Source organism: Camellia sinensis, chromosome 2, assembly GCF_055761805.1.
Source record: "Camellia sinensis isolate YWXY chromosome 2, ASM5576180v1, whole genome shotgun sequence".
In the NCBI taxonomy this organism is placed as follows: Eukaryota; Viridiplantae; Streptophyta; class Magnoliopsida; order Ericales; family Theaceae; genus Camellia; species Camellia sinensis.
Genome location: NC_138962.1, coordinates 99,463,643 through 99,478,031, shown reverse-complemented (window position 1 = coordinate 99,478,031; position 14,389 = coordinate 99,463,643). Strand labels below are relative to the sequence as shown.

The following is a 14,389-nucleotide window of genomic DNA, read 5'->3' as shown; positions in this document are numbered from 1 at the left end:
TGCTCCCAAAAAACAAGCTCTTCCAACTTTAATTTGAGCAATGATCTCTCATCTCTCGAAGTCCTAGATAAACCCTCCCTAGACTCCTTTGCATCCAAATCTTCAATACCTCAAACTAACTCTGCTTTCAACTCATTTAGATCACCAAAAACTTATGCTTCCAAATCGTTAAATTCTCCTTGACCCCTCTCAACTTTCACATAAACTTGAAACCCTCCCCACCCATGGACTCTTCCATTCTCCCACCACTCCTTGAAATCAGTTTTAAAAGAGCGATTTTTCAGCCATATGTTCTCGAATCTAAAGGAGGTTGGACCCCATTTAAAGGGACAACTCTCAAAAATCACCTGGCAATGGTCTGAAACAACTCTTGGCACAACCTCTTGCCTTAAATCAAGAAACAACTCCTCACAACGCAAAGTATGAAGAAATCTATCTAACCTACGGTAAACACTATTCTCCTGAAGATTAGACCAAGTAAACGGAGCACTACTCAAGGGTAGACCAATCAACTCACACTCTCTTATAAAGGAATCGAAATCCCACATACTTCTATTTGTGGAAACCCCATTGAGCTTTTTCGAAATCAGCCTAACCAAACAGCCTCCTCAATATATATTATACATATATATATGTTGCAATCCATGTTGTAGAAGCTAAATAGACATGCTTAGAATCAAAACCACAACTAGGAGAGCTTCTACATGTGCTCATATGCATTTTATACCAGGTAATAGGTAGGAGGAATAAGTGGTTGATTGTTCTTACAAAAAGCTCAAAAGATGTATCAAAGCGAATTATGGGTGAACAAAAACTGATAAAAAAAAATTTATTCACCCAAAATAAACTGATAAAAAATTAGAAGGTAGCATCATTAAGGAGCAAAAAATTACCTCCCAGTCTGTACAAATAGGAAGAATACGCTTCAAGTTACTACACTGGGCTGCATATACTGCTGTTTCATATTTCCCACCATCTTGCTCAGCAATTCTCTTCAATACAAGAAGGCATAGAAGAAATGAAATCACTTAATTGAACGACCATTTTTTAATGGAGAAATGGCAGCATCTTATTAAGCTACGAATATTGAGAATCTCCAAACAAGAAGAGCAGAAAACAATTTACAATAACGTCAATTGTCTACCAATCTTACAAGAGAAAGTGAACAAGATTTGATTTATCAATCAATGGGAGTTGCCGAAGAGAAAAATTAGAACCACAAAATATTGAGAAAAAGGGAGCACAAGGAATGTGTGCGACATTTATAGAAATCATTGTAACTGCATAAGAAAGTTCGCTCACAGAAAGTACTATGATTAAATATTTTTTCCCGTACCTCTGATACACAATAGGCAGCCCATTTCCAAAGGCGCCATTGGTGACCAATGCCACTTTCGAGTTCAATAGCTTGCAGAGTTCTATTCTTTCCATTTTTTACCAGCGCTTCAACTGATGGACATAGGTCCAACCCTCCAAATGGGCATAGAGTTGCAGCTCTCCATGGCTGCCCAAAGGGAATTTAATATCACAATGGGGCAGGAAGTTTACAACTACAACCCCAAAAAAATTTTGCATACCTGTCCAGCAGACCGGCAAAGATCACAGGCCTCCTATAGTCTGCCAGCCCTTAACAAACTCCAGATATCTTCCAGAAGAGATTCATCTTGTTTCTGTTCGTTAAAAAAAAAGTTTACATAATTCTAACAAATAAAAAATAAATAGGCAAATAATATATTTCAAAAAATGTTAAAAATCTTCTAGATCTACTAGTTTCAGCAAAATTGAATCCAACAAGATGAACGGCATAGGATGCAGATACAATGCGTGGTTGCAAAGCTGAACAGATGTGAAAAGGACTTTAATATATTGAAATGTAATCAAAATTATATTCAAAATGTACTACAACAGACCACAAGCAGTTCATGGGTGAAATAAAATTATATATATTGAGACAGTTGTTCATCGAAAAGTACTTTATCATCAGGTAGTTGTTCAGCATGTTCACATGTTGGAGCATCAAAATCCAAGTGATGAACAGTTTTTGGTTTTGAGACACCTTTCTTTAGAGCACGTTGGGTATGATGCCAGACCCCAGAGCTGGGGAGATAAGTACCAACATGAGAACCTCTCACCTGCGAAGACAACCAACAGTTATGCCAACCATACCACAGAACTCCTAATACAATTTCAGTCAAATTATTGTGAAGTTTAAACTATCAGGGAAGAACCAAGGAAATCAAACAATTATTGTTAAATACAATCTTCTTCAAAGAAGATAAATGACTAAATGGCTGCCAAATGGTTCTTTGGTATTCTGTCTAGATATTGATAATAGGACCCAACATAGCTTAATCATGGCTTGATCCTTCTGCTTCGGGCCAACCACATGTTCAAATATGAAAACCGGAAGTCAACCGGGCTGAAAAAAACAATGTGAATGAGAGCCACAAAATTGTCATCCCATAATCTATGTTTTCATTAAGACCTCTCCATTTTCATTTTGCATGACCAGAAAGCTTAGTCAACATTTGCTTACCCATCCCACAACTGGTGGTATTAATGAAATCTCCAGCATCCATCCATACCAATCAATCATCCATTTCAGCCTCCTCTGTTTTAATTAAAGCTCGCCCTTATGAGTGTGTTATTCCGTCACTTCCTGGATCTTGTCCATCAATAAAGCACACCCATTGTCCTACTTGACTTTCTTTCCAATTCGATACATATGCTTGATCCCACACAACAATGTTTCTACTTTCATCATGAAATTAATTTATGGATATTTCCTTACATCTACGCTGTTTTTTATCTAACGATTGATAGATAAAATCAGCAGTCTTAGTAATTTGTTGGACAGTGGCTATCCATTATCATTACACCCTCACCACCTGCCCCCAGTTCTACAAAATCCTTTTACCAACTCTAGTCTTGCTTCTCATATATACCCATTGAACTCTAAAGCATCTCAACTTAAATCAAGGCAATCAAGCTCTAAACTATCACAGTCGGTACTAGTCAAACTAGTGATCACAAATGGCATACAACATGGGATCTCTTCCCTGAAGTGGCCTGACCAATCCAACCATAATCAATCCAAAAGAAGACCTTCCCAATGCAACCTTAACCTATTGTAATTAAGAATCACTTCACACCCCCCATGACTCCATCAAAAGCCACAAAACAATATGAAGATGCTCATCTTTCCTTCAGTTGCATAACATAACAATAACTTCCATGGGTAACCAACATAATACTAAACCAAATAATATACTACTATTCTTGTCTCATTTCTTGAACTTTGCTCAGTCACCCTCTTAGTTTCACAGCACACCTCATAAATTTTTCACATAGTAGTTGATGCAGCATTTATATCCCTCTTTATTCCTTCTCTTTTCTCTCATCACATAAAATACCTCCTTTATTCCACATGCAGCTATCATCAATTCTTTTACTTATCAAAAACAATTAAATAAATACTCCCCAGTTGAATATAATTTGTTCCACTGTAATAGGTGCAAGCCTCAGTTTTGTTACGCTTCATCTTACAATGAGACTATTCTAATTTCTTACCTTCAAAGCCCTCAATTAAAACCCCAATGACTTGCCCATATCTGTAAATTGCTCCCAAAAATAAAATAAAATAAAAAATAGATACGGTTCCTAAAAACAGGGAAGTTAATAATTTCTGCTGTAATGTGTTCCCCTATGTGGTTTATTGGGTAAATAATGAATGTAAAGTTGTCACTGTTCCACATCCTTTAATTTCTTCATGACACAAGCATTTGATCCTCACCCATGATGCATGTAATGTAATCCATCTCTAGTTTCCAAATGACTTATTCTAGTAAGTACATGCATGTCTTGATCACCACACACCGAAGTTGTAAACTTACAATATGGATCATCAAGTGAATTTATATATATATCTTAGACTTACTAGTCACCATTTAAATATAATTATCAACTGAAGTTCTCCCTTTTCCAGGACCATATCATGCTTTGTAACCTTCCCACCAAACTGCCTTCTGAACTACAATGTATTAAAACAAAATTTTGCTTTCAGAATACAATTTACAATTGCTCCTGTTCAACCCTCCAAGGGCCCATCATCAATACTCTCCTAACACAACCAGGCAACTCATTTTGCAAGTCACTGATTCTTCTACCAAATCACATTCTCCTTTTACTAATACAAAATAAAAGTTTTAAATGTTTTGCTTTCAAATTTCAGCACATAAAACCTATTGCATATTTTATCTTCTTTGCCACCCAATATCTTGATATTATATTTGATTTATTATCAAGCACTGAAATCTCTCCAGGAAAAAAGTCTTTGATCACTAAGTTGTCTGCTAATTTGGGAGAAGGCACAGCACTCCAAGCCTTACACCTCATTGATGTGCATGTTAAAGAAAAAAGATGTTAATTTTCACTACCTAAATCATTTGTTTACAAAAATAGATCTCAAATAAACTAAAAATAACAATGGCTGATTATGGTATCAATTCAATAGTTGCCACCTTCAACTATGATAATTTCTCTAATCGAAAAAGGAAAAAATAATTCAAGTACATGGTGGATAATGGTATCAATTCACAATAGTTGGCAACTTCAGACTATCTGTTGAAATGCAACAAGAAAGGCATTCAAAATCAAAATTAAATTTTAAAAGTTAAAGAAACAACAAACCATGGATAAGCATTAGACCGTCAAAACAGGAGAAAGTAGCAGACTCATCACCTCATTATCCAAATCAAGAACTTTGGAGGCTAATGCTTCAAGCCACTGAACAATCCGGAGGCCTAATTGTGCTGTATGATCTGCAACAACAAACTGGCAAGCCTCCAAATGCGAAGTTGTTGGGGACTGTCATAAGGCATTAGATGAAACTCACAATATAAGAGCAAGAAAACATAATGGAAAACTAGAGAGTTAACAATAGTAGATGTGTCACCAGCATCATATCTTCTGGGAGTTCTTCATTTCCTGCAAGAAGATGAAAAAAATAATTTTCACAAACAAGCCAACATAAACATGCAGGAGCCAACAAGAATACCTTGTCTAAACATTCAAGTACATTAAGTAACTTCAATATGCATCATTATTCCTAACCAGGAAACTATGTGAGCAAATATGTAATTTGGAGGAAGTTACGAGATGAGAAATGTATATAAAAGAATGACCGATTTCACCATCAAATAGAAATTTGTTTAATAAGGCAAATGATAACACTTTGTAAAGCTTTCTAAGTATTCAATTAGACATGGTATCAGGTATGACATGCACCAACAATCAGGAATAAAAATCTTCCAAGATTTCTAATACTAGCTGATTCATGATCCGATATTGTAGCATATACCAATGTTGTCTCATCAAGATCATTACACCATGAACCAACAAGATACTCAGAAGTCCGCATAACCAGCCGAATTGAAACAATGGATTAAAAGGTGAGGTGCAGAGAGGAGTGGGCAAATATTACATTGACCAAGAGAGAAGAATTAATCGTAAATGTCTAAGAGAACGGTCAGATCACTTATATGCTCATATTCAGCAGGGATGTAATTGACAAATATAAACTTCAAGTGTGCTTTAATCTAATAACATGGAACTACTTTAAAATAATTTTTGAATGTCACAATGTTATTTCTTCTTAAGCACAACTAAATAATTTGATACCAACAGAGAATGGATAAATTACACAAATACTTCACTCCTCAGTACATAAATCATTAAGTATGAACTTCCCAAACTTCAATGAGCATGCATTCAAGAAGTTTCAACATTGTTGTAGTGACACTGTAGAGTCCACTTTATCTATATAAAACATCAATTCTATGATAGGAACATTAATGGTAGAGATTTATTTCCTTTCCCATATAGGTACCACAAAAGAGACCAAGAAGCAGCCTCATCAAGTAAGAGTCGAGCCTTCTGCCTCATCAACTTGTCCTCCACAATTCTATGTCTTTCATTGGATCCATACCAACAGAAGTAGAGCACAGGGACACAGTAAAACAACCAACCAAGATGCTGAGCATTACCAAATTTAATATGAAAAAATCAAAACAAAATATTCATGATAACTGCATCCTAAGAACCTCATTCAGCATGATTCAAAGCCAGTATTTACACACAAAAAGGGTGCACTGTACAAAATATTTTAGGCAAAGACCTTTCTCATTGCTTCTTTCTTTATAAACTAGAAATGAGACTTCCTCCTCCCTTATCTGCCCACCTCCTATTTTCATCCTAATAAAGAAATGTTTCCCGTGCATGCACAGTAGAACACTACAATAATATTCACAATACTCAGCATGCTACAGTGGTACATGTGCACACATATTCCAAAAGAAGACTCTTCAACAGAAATACAAATATATGAGAAGTGTGAGACCCACCTTATTGACTCCGATACATTGCGGCAAGATCTCTCAAATTGCAATATCAGATCAGGGATAGGCATCAACCCTGTGATACACAAAATGTCAACTGTAAGATACACAAGGGAATCATAAATGTTATTCATAATAAGTTTTGTGGCAGAAGAAACTTGAGCACAGAAAGGAAATTATGAACACCAGTGTAGTAATTTAAAATGTGCAACAAGATAAAACATTCATTCAACTTTCAAAGAAGCAAATCAATAATCTTTGTAAGCTTCTCAAGTTTACCATCTTAGGTCCAAAATCCTCCAAAACATTCTCCAAGAGTTATGGAATGGAAATATTTATTAGGTTAGCACCAAACAGTTACTAGATCAGCATCCAACATGGGTCAGAATAACATAAGCACATCAAAATTTTAAGATTTGGCAATATGTAAAATAACAATTTAACTAGAGGATAGCAAAGTTGACTCAAAATGAACTACAAAGCTTTGAGGTCAAAATCAAATTTCATTTCTACATAAGATCATAAGCATCAAGCAATTTGAAAAGTTTCCATGCCAATTTTAGCAAGTAATTAAATGTTTATCGGCGAAACAACGAAAAACCAAGTAGCATTGCACTATTTCATCATCATGCAATCCTAAATGGATATATACCATAATGAATGACACAAACAGAAAAACTCCACATATATATATATATATATATTTAAAAGGGGTGAACTTGGATTTACACATAATTAAACACAAAAACATAGAGGCATCACATATACAAAAGCATAATCAAATAGTTCATGAAACTCCAAAAGATTAATGCACTTGATGAATTGCCCTCTTTGATGTCAATGAATCCACAATAATTAAAGTTCAATTTTGTTTTTTAAATGATCCACACAGCTCCAAAATTGATAAACATTAATTAGATTCAATAAAACATCTTGTGATCTCGCACCTACAAAAACTGGCATAGGTTAGATGAATAAATGCAACTTAAACACATCCTTCGAACCTGGTCAAAATCTATAACCATTGATGCAAGAGACCAATCCATAAGCAAAAACAGTGAGAAAATTGTGATTTTAATTAAGAAATTTTACTTCCAACACCTTGGAGAGCAGAATCAAGTAGAGAAGCAAATAAAGTAAAAGTTGTATCTCCACCATCTGACAATGCATCATCCTCATGCTTGCAAGATTTTAATGAATAACTTCCAGGTCGATGTATCGAATCAGCAGCAACATCTGCCTCAGATACACCACGACTGCCAGCCAATGATTTTCTCCACAAACCAGATTGTGTCTTTGCAGGTGTTCCTTCTAATTGATCAGCATCAAAGCTCTCAACCTCTTGTTTGATATCTTCAAGAAAAAGTGCAGCGTTTGGCCGCCTTTCAATGCTCTGCCCATCATACAAAATCCTGGTTCCACTGAACTTAGAAACTGAATTGTCGTGACTGGAAGTTGAGTGCCTTTTCCTACACATTGCATAATCATTTAGTGCAGGTATGCACAAGCGAAATACAGTAAATTCTGTAATTCGTTAAAGCAGAGCTGGTAAAAACGCACTTAAAGTGCTATAACAGAAGAGCGTTTAGTAGGTAAAACGAAGCATATTTACAACACTACACTAAAAACATTCTATTTGATAAGCTTAAATCGAGCTTTTTTTTATATTTTAACATATATAATTTATTAGCTCTACCTTTAGATTACAATGATGATGGTCGTATGCTTAATGAGAATGATCATTATACACTTGAGGATCGTATTGCGTTGCTTATGTTAGGCATGGACCACTAGTGTTTTTCGATTTTGACTTTTAGATATATTTTTATTCAACCACATACTTCATTTTGATCATGACTATCAAGTATCATTATTGTAAATATTTTGTAATTGTGATTATTTGGTAAAGCACATGAGAAATTATATAAAAAGATTTGCTTAAATGGTATATGATTAGTTGGACACTTTGTTATATTATCCACCAATAATTGTTTTCAAATTTAAAGATATTGGCAAGTGATGCAAAGTATAAGAAGCTCAAGGAAGCGTAAATTCAAAGAAGTGATGATATTTGAAAGTTTGCATGATTTCAAAGAAAAATTGCATGATTTCAAAGAAAAACCAATAGGAACCATATGTAATCATGTCTCTAGTATTATTAGAGTGTTATTTTATTATTATTTTTAAGTTTCCTAGAATTTTTAGCATAGGGGTATTTTGGTAATTTTTATATTTGCTAACATGGGCTATAGGGGTTACCCATGGGTTGTCTTGTGGATCAAGTTATTTAATTAGTTTTAATTTATGTTTCTTATTTGGCTTTAAATTAGTTTTGGAAGTTAAAATATTTTTAGTAGTTTTCTTTTTTAGTTCTAGTTGGAATAGGAAATCTCTAAAGCTTATATAAAGTCGTGTAATGCTTCTAAGTTAACAGAGTTGATATTAGAGAATTTCAGGAGCTTTGAAGCTTTCTTATGGATTGTGTGATGCAATCAAAACGTATGTACTAAGAAACACAAACACGCGACACGCGACACGACACATACTATACAAGCATGCGGACATACCAACTTTCAAAATATGTAGGACACGCGGGGGACACACACGAAATATATAATTTAATATATTTATTATACGTCACATATATGAATATGTCATTCAAAGATAATAAAAAATGCAATATAACACTTATTTTATAAATTTACTTCATTTTTTCTTTTATTATTGTATCCTAAGTTATTTAGTTCAGTATTTTAAAAGGCGCGCTTAGGCGCGCACCTAAGCGCAAGGCACAATGAGGTGCAACCTTGCGCTTCGAACAGATCGAGGCAAGGCGCAACACGCGAGGCGCAGCTGAGGCGAGGGCTTTTTTTGAGGCACAAGGCGTGGGCTTTTTTTGAGGCACAAGGCGTGGGCTTCATGGGCTTTACCCATTTTTCTACTCCAATTGTTGATTAAATGCTTTTTTTGTGGACATACCCATAGGGATTCAAAACTATTCAATATAAAATGACCAAATGTAGTCAAAAGAGAGCAAAAAGTGATAAAAGATTGAATGTTATACTTTATATCTTTTGTTGGATATTATATTTCTAATTTTTAAAAGATTGAATGTTATGTTTAAAAATTATCGAAAATGGTTATGATTTTTTAAATATTATATATATATATATATATTTGTTATGTTGAAAAATTTGTCTATTTTATAATTTTGCTTTTCTTCTACTACTTGCGCTTCGCTTTGGTGAGGCACACGCTTCGCCTCGCGCATAGGCTATAGCAGACCGTATCGTCTCGGTGCGCCTAGAGCCTTTTAAAACACTGATTTAGTTCAAACTTATAATTAGTTTCATATGTGTCTAATTGGTGGACACTTGTGTTTAAGCAATGGACACATGTGTCCTCCAAGTGTTCGAACAGTGTCTGGATCTAAAAATCTTTTAAAAAAATATGACACGTTTTGACAACAGTCGGACACATGTCGGAAAGTATCCAACGAGTGTCAGTGTCAGTGTCGGTTAAAAGGCTAAATATATTGCTATTTAACTTTTGAACTTTTTATTATATTATGAATCATTATCATTATATATTATTTTCTTTGAGCTTTGCACCTAGGCTTCAAGAGGCCTTTGCATTCAAGTGTGCATAACGCTTTCACCAATTCATTTTTCACCAACGCTGCTTGAGAGCACAATGCACTAATACTACGGGGGGCAAAAAGTGTAGAATGGAAAACAAATGTTTTCAAGCTACTGTGACTTGTGACAAAAAAATAAAACCGTGCATTTCCCCATGTTTTCCTAGTGAGTTAAACCCAGCAAGTTGACATTTACAAGGATCTAAAGAATGTCACAGATTTTTGCCAATGTACAGTGTAACAAGGTAATGTAACAAATATCTCTATAGCACTACCAAAACAAGTATTGAATAGCAGGAAAGGGGGCTCTATACTACAAGTCATGAACTTGAAATAGAAACAGATTACTTACTGATCTGGGTAAAAGACACTTGCAACATCAAGCCTACATGTATGTATCTCCTTAAAACACTCAATTAAATAATGAATATTTACAGTGGTTGTAAAATATGAAATATAACTAAAGTCCAATGGCTATCCCAATTTGGTGTTGGTTACCAACAGTGTCCAATTATATGGGTGTAACTCCACTAGCAGATGTGAACGTGGTATTTGTATATAAATGTGGTTAGACCAAATTGATGGAAATAAATGTGAACAACCCAAATGATTCTGGTTAAAATTGGGCATTTTAAATAAAAATGAAAGATACAAACTACAAAGGGCTTGTTATGATAATGAAGCAGAAATAGAGGGAAAAACGTGACTAGTACTGAAATGGAAAGCGTATGGTATGGTAAATAGAATACCCATAACGACGATAGCGCTCTCTGGTGCTGAGATCTTCGGGGTCGAAGTAGCTGGGAGAAGTCTCCATATCAACCTCCATCGTTGCAAATATTGGTTCTGGAAATCCTTAAAACCCTAAATCACTTCAATTGTGTGTCCAGTCCGGCTTGGATCCAAGATAGAGAGATCCAAAGGGTTTGGGGTTTAGAGAGAGATAAAACCAGAGGGAATAGAGAGGCAGGGACGAAAAGGAGGGAAGCTAGACAAGAGCAAGGCTTGAGGAGAAAAACTGGTAATCCATGTCACAATAATGATATGGTGTAACCCACCAATCAAAATTCAATAATAGACTAGCTGGCATCCTTGTCACCAAACAGCCTCTGTTTGCCGTTTCCGTTTGCAGTTCTTCAATTTTTAAATCAATTCGCATTTTTTCTCTCACATGTTTTCAAATTTAGGCTCTCATACCATAAATTTAAATTTGAATTTTTTTTTACCCAAAAAGTCTATGTGTGAAAATAGTGGGTGTGTTTGGTTTGTGTTTTGAGATAAATTTTTTTAAAAAAATTTGAGAAGAGAATTTTAAAAAAAAATTAGTTTGTTTGATTATATATTTTGAAAATAGTTTTGGAATTCAGGAGTTTAAGATAATTTGATATTTTGTTATAGTTGAGTAGATGCATGTAAGAGAAAAAATGATTGAGAAGGAAAGAGGAGAGAGAAAAAGTGATTAATTGATATATAGTAGAGAAAAAGTGATTTTAAAAAAAAAATTCAAAAAATTTGAACTAAACAAAATTAAAAAAAATTTCTCAAAAATTATATTTTGAGATACAAACCAAGCAAGCCCAATATATTTATAAGGACATTTTTTGCAAAATGACCAACCTACCTATATATTGAGTTCGATGCCTATGGGTGTGTTTGGTTTGTATTTTGAGATAAATTTTAAAAAATAATAATAATAATTGGGAAGAGAGTTTATAAATTTTTTTAGTTTGTTTGGTTGTATATTTTGAAAATAGTTTTAGAGTTTGGGAGTTTGGAATGATTTGATAATTTGTTGTACTTGAATAGATGTGTGTGTAAGAGAAAAAATGATTGAAAATGAGAGATGAGAGAGAAAAAGAATTTGTATCATGCTTTGAAACAAAATTTTTTGTGGCCTGGAATGAAAAAGTGCATTGCAGATTTTGCGACTAGATGTTTACATTGCCAACAAGTTAAAGCTGAACATCAACGACCCGCTGGTTTGTTACAGCCGCTTCCAATACTGGAATGAAAATGGAAGCACATTACCATGGACTTTATTGTAGGATTGTCTTGCTTTTCTCGAGGTATGGATTCTATCTGGGTTATAGTTGATCGTTTGACTAAATCTGTCCATTTTCTACCTGTTAAAACTATTTATAATGCGGATAAGTTAGCTAATATGTATGTGAATGAAATTGTGAGATTACATGGTGTACTAGTATCTATTGTGTCTGACAGAGATTCGAAGTTTACATCAAGGTTCTAGCAGAGTTTATAACAGGCTTTAGGGACAGAACTGAGGTTGAGTAGTGCTTATCACCCACAGACAGATGGTCAAACTAAACGAACCAATCAAACCTTGGAAGTTATGCTCAAAATGTGCGTGTTAGATTTCCAAGGAAATTGAGAGACCTATTTGCCATTGCCTAAGTTTGTGTACAATAACAGCTCTCCTTACGAAGCTTTGTATGGGAGAAAATGCCGATCTCTGATATATTGGGCTGAGGTAGGTGATAGACCTTTGTTGGGACTGGAACTTGTTCAAGAAACAACCGAAAATGTGAAATTGATTCAGCAAAGGTTGAAAACTGCACAGAGTCGTCAGAAGAGCTATGTAGAAGTTCGAAGAAGAGACAGAGAATATGAAGTCGAGGACCACATGTTCATAAAAGTGACCCCTATAAAAGGACAAACTCAGTTTGATGTTAAGGGCAAGCTGGCCCCAAGGTATGTTGGGCCATATGAGATTCTCGAAAGGATCAACCCGGTAACATACCGAGTGGCCTTATCCTCAGTAATGGAACACATGGACAATGTTTTTCACGTATCTATGCTTCGAGAGTATTTGAGAAATCCATTCCATGTCATTGAACCGACTTATGTACTCTTGAAAGATGATTATACGTACGAAGAACGGCCAATTCAAATTGTCAACCGAAGGATCAAAAGATTGAGAAATAAAGAAATACCATTAGTAAAAGTTGATTGGCAAAACCATGGAGGTACTTATGCAACTTGGGAAACGGAAGAAAACATAATGAAAAAATATCCTGAACTGTTCCCTTTGGACCCGGTGTTCTTCCAGAATGAAGGTAATTCGAGTTTGGAGAACCAAACTCTTTTAAGAGGGGAAGATTGTAACAACCCCAACCCATGATTAACGTTAATCAATGATTTCATGTGCGTAATAAATTACCAAGATCAAATTTTGGATTTATTACATATGTGTTGCATTATTTGTGTTCCTACCTGTTTATTGTAAGAATATCTATTTGAGATTCTGCTATATTTTGCGAATTGAAGGCCTTATCAGCATCTGATTCAGAAGTTGACTTGGTATATATGTTATGTGAGATTTTTAGAATTTTATGGTAGGTTCAATTGAAATTCGATTTGGAACAATTAAATTAGAATAATTAATGTCAATGTGATTAACCTAAGTCAATTTTAATTAAGCCACTTTAATTAAGCTTATATAAGGCTACTTTGACTCCCTTATTTTACTTTACACCCTCATTTCCTACCCCTTGAGCTCATAAACGTGAGAGGAAGAGAGAATTGGAGAGTGAGAGTTGATCTCAAGAAGCAAGGGAAGAATTGCTAAGAATTAAAGGAGAATTGGAGAATTGAGTTAGGATTCACCAAGAGTTCAAAGAATTGAAGACTTTAGGTAAGAAACCAAGCCTTCAGTCTAGAAGTTGAGTTGATTCATCCATGAATTTAAGTGAATTGAGCTAGGAGATGTAAGAATCAAGCTTAAGAAGTAGGAAGGAAGATCAATTCATACATGCATGTACATTTCATTACATTTGGAGCATGTTTGCTAGGAATTCTCTCATGTATGTCATAAATTGAGCTTAGTTGTAGGAATTTATCATGTTTTACATCATTTCATTTCATTTTATCATGGCCTCATTTGGGAAGTGGCTATTTTAGTAGGCTATTTTAGTTTTTGGCTATTTTAGTAGGCTAAAATTTTTGTGTTTGGGAAGATGATTGGATTTTTTTGTGGCTGGATGTGATGTTTGTGAGAGAAAAAGTGAAATGATTATGGGTTTGATGTGATATTTTGTCTTATTAGCTATTTTAGCCTATTTTGTCTTTTTGTGATTTTTAGCCTAAACTAGGCTATTTTTTTTCTTCCCAAACACCCCCCATGATTTGGAAACTTGTAGCTCAAATCATTCCATGGATGTTATGTTCTTGGAGTATTCATGAAGTTTAAGTTGAATTTCTGAGCAATTGGCATGTGTTTTGGGCCTTGATTTCATGAAATGATCTTTAAAGCATGATGTTTTGTGAGTTTTTAAATGTTTTCCAAAATTTTGACCCAAAAGGATGAGTTTTGAAGTGTTGAATTCTTGTTTTGAACTTT

The 14,389-nt window shown here is 34.6% G+C and overlaps 1 pseudogene across 1 annotated transcript in view; it reads right to left on the bottom strand.

Moving 5' to 3' along the window:
* The window catches only part of LOC114284292 (nuclear pore complex protein NUP107-like), a 47,637-nt pseudogene extending 36,605 nt beyond the window's left edge, over nt 1–11,032 (bottom strand). The window contains exons 1-10 of the transcript XR_014361403.1: nt 10,782–11,032; nt 7,497–7,864; nt 6,403–6,471; nt 5,873–5,987; nt 4,955–4,988; nt 4,741–4,866; nt 1,974–2,132; nt 1,578–1,670; nt 1,337–1,504; nt 894–992 (exon numbers count right to left, since the gene is read on the bottom strand). The product of XR_014361403.1 is annotated as a nuclear pore complex protein NUP107-like (transcript). The remainder of the gene's footprint in view (nt 1–893; nt 993–1,336; nt 1,505–1,577; nt 1,671–1,973; nt 2,133–4,740; nt 4,867–4,954; nt 4,989–5,872; nt 5,988–6,402; nt 6,472–7,496; nt 7,865–10,781) is intronic.
* Between the last annotated feature and the right edge of the window lie 3,357 nt (nt 11,033–14,389).